This window comes from Etheostoma spectabile, chromosome 20, assembly GCF_008692095.1.
Source record: "Etheostoma spectabile isolate EspeVRDwgs_2016 chromosome 20, UIUC_Espe_1.0, whole genome shotgun sequence".
Classification (NCBI taxonomy): Eukaryota; Metazoa; Chordata; class Actinopteri; order Perciformes; family Percidae; genus Etheostoma; species Etheostoma spectabile.
Genome location: NC_045752.1, coordinates 22,555,008 through 22,558,017, shown reverse-complemented (window position 1 = coordinate 22,558,017; position 3,010 = coordinate 22,555,008). Strand labels below are relative to the sequence as shown.

Here is a 3,010-nt window from a genome sequence, read left to right as displayed (position 1 = left end):
CGTTTTCAGTTAATTGTTGTTTTTTGTCACAATAAATTGGCCGTCAAAATAAGCATTACATTGAAAATATTTTTTTTTTTAAACACCAAAAACATTTTAAAAAAGCACCAAAAATGTTGGAAAAAGCGATAATAATGTTGAAAAAAGTGACCAAAACGGATTTTTTCATGTTTGACAGGAAGACAACACAAGGGTAAAACTATCATTTTGTCTCTGTGTTGTCTGGATTTGGGTTCAACCTAGTTCCACACGTAAGAAGTATGCAGAAAATAAGAGATGGAATGAAGGTGTGTGTGTGTGTGTGTGTGTGTGTGTGTGTGTGCGCGCACCTAATGATGTGAATGTAAGCTGTAATTATGTATTGAGGGAGGATAAATTGAGAACAAGATTAAGAAAAAAAGTATTTCAGGTTAAAGCAAAAGAGACAGCAACAACAGGAGAACGATAGGCAAATTATTTTTGACAAGTGCCGAGTGAAGAAGTATTTTTGATTCCCAGAAGCATAATGATTTCACAGTGGTTTACTGCTTTTGAAATACTCATTTTCAGTGCTCATAAAAAGAATTAAAAAAAAAAAAACTATATACATATGTGAAAAACAGATTTATCAGTGAAATGAGATGTCTTGACAACTACTAAAGGTTTATTGAAGGAAGCGGGTCAGAGAGGTAGCCAAGAAAATTAAAGTGATTCCTGACTGCTGCTGTCAAAAGTGGGTGTTTTTAACAGCTTATACTTTCAGATGAACTTTATGAAACAAAGTTCAGAAATGAAAAAAGTGATAAATACAAAAATGTACACCCCAACATTTTACCCACATTGATACTCCATGAAAAGAAAACAAAATCCAAACCAAATTTGGAAGGGAGGAGATTTCCGGCACGACCAACAGTAGGCTAGCGCTAAAAGAGACGTAGCTAACGTAGGAGGGCCGCTGTTGTGACTCGGGTGCCTGGGTCTAATATGAACTGTTTCCAGACGCTTCATTAAACTGCTGTTAGCGTCGTAAGCACCAGGCACTGGAGCTAAGGGCCGGCCGGTTGGATTGCTGTAAGTAAAGTGCCTGGCTGCTAGCTGACTGGAGGCTAACAGTAACTAGCTAGCTATATGTCCTGGGGCTGTTGTTAGCTCTCACGCCGACTGAGTCTGTCTGCACCGGGAGAGTGAGGAAGAAAGACCACAGTGTGATAGCTGGCTAAATTAGTATTAGATTAATAGTCTATTTGTACAGCTAACATTAACGCTACAAGTGAACTCATACTGGGAAAGCCCAGATCTGTTAACCGTGGTCAAAATAATCATACTATTAATAACTTTATGAGCGTGTTGAACAATGTTGTAACCTCATAATGTTACCCACCAAGTATTAGCATTAATGTTAACAGCACATTGGAGTAAAGCTGGCTCGATATTGAAATGTATCAATTAATAAGATCTCTGCTGTATTACTGTTAAAAAGTGGCATGTAATTAATCACAAAATGATGCTGTGTGGCAAGCAATAATATGCTTAAACGTATTTTTTTTTGTGACATTGGTATGATTTATAATTACTCTTGAACGTATCATCTGTGTGACCGTGATTTCAGTTACTAGAGGGTGAAAGGTTATAAATTAATATAATAAATAATCCCATACGCACTACCCCTGACCAAATAATAATAATAAAAAATTGATACAAAAGTCCAACTGTGACAGCATAATTATGGGTTCCCCCCCCCCCCCAGGGTTATGGGAAGAATGGCCATAATGATTGATTGATTGATATCTTTATTTCGAACATGCAAGAGAAAGTGTATACAATAAAAAAAATAAATAAAAAGAAATAATAAAACAATGTTTAAAACATTGGAGAGAAAAATAACAAACAAAGTACCCTTCTTTATGTGTTAACACATTCTTACATGTGCGAAAAGAGTAGGAAGAAGTAAAACTTATGTACTCCTACCCTTTAATTCTTGCATCCTTTAATTTACAATATTTAAATTCTGTTGCTATATATATAATACACATCCTACACAAATACATACACGGATACCCCATACTATTCTAAATAAATAAACAAAACACAAAAACACAAACAAACTTTCTACAGTGCTTCTCTATACTTTCTAAAACTAATTTCTTTGTACATTTTTTTGAAAAGGAATATGTTTGGGCATTGCTTTAGGTTCTCATTTAGTTTGTTCCACAATTTAACTCTGCAAATTGATAAACATAATCTTTTCCTTGATGTTCTACATCTATTAGTCTTAAAATTTCCTCTTCCCCTTAAATGTGCAGAGTAAGCACATATTTAAAGACATAATTAAGTTATGTTTAAGTATTAAAGTGATTATATTTAAAGCTGACAATGATCATGCTGAGGTTTGGGTTATAGGAGGTCTATAAATGAAATACAGTTCTGACAGTTATTGAAAAGAAGATGTCATAAAGCCAGGCTGGACACTTTATTGTGTCATTGGGCAAATATTCCACAATAACCTTTCAGCATATTGTAATTCAAGTGGTCTGAGAGAAAATTTGAAATCTGAACCTCCACTTGGCTCTATTTTCAGGCTTAAGAAAATCCAGCATGTGACAGAAGACGGGATGCCAGTCATTTTATTTCAGAGAAGTCCATTCCTATGGGCTGTTCTACAAATACAGATGCACATGCACTTCCCTTCAGATGGTAAAAGTCTGAGTCAATGGTGGAAAATCCTGAGAAGAAGTTGATATGCCAGCATTGGCATCAACTGCCTACACTGCAAATAAGTAACTCTGGGTTGTGGTCTTGTATATATGATGTCAATATTATGCTCAACTATCATCATTTTCTCTCCATCTCTGAGATGACAGACTGTGGTCCAAGGCGTTTCAAAGGGGTTTGCAGGCCCACATTTGCAAAGAACGAACGGTAATTGTCATGTAATTGCTATTATATAACGGCATTAGAGTCACAATTAAATAAATGACTTTAAGTACTGTCAGAGTTTTTCCTGACTCAGAATGGGCCTTTTTTTTTGGGG

General features: G+C 35.5%; 2 long non-coding RNA genes across 2 annotated transcripts in view; one reads left to right on the top strand and one right to left on the bottom strand.

Moving 5' to 3' along the window:
- The window catches only part of LOC116669641 (uncharacterized), a 12,402-nt gene that overhangs the window by 5,674 nt on the left and 3,718 nt on the right, over nucleotides 1-3,010 (top strand). The gene's annotated exons all lie outside the window — the stretch shown is intronic.
- The window catches only part of LOC116669642 (uncharacterized), a 16,669-nt gene continuing 14,590 nt past the window's right edge, over nucleotides 932-3,010 (bottom strand). The window contains exon 3 of the long non-coding RNA XR_004326828.1: nucleotides 932-1,254. This is a non-coding gene — a long non-coding RNA (uncharacterized LOC116669642). The remainder of the gene's footprint in view (nucleotides 1,255-3,010) is intronic.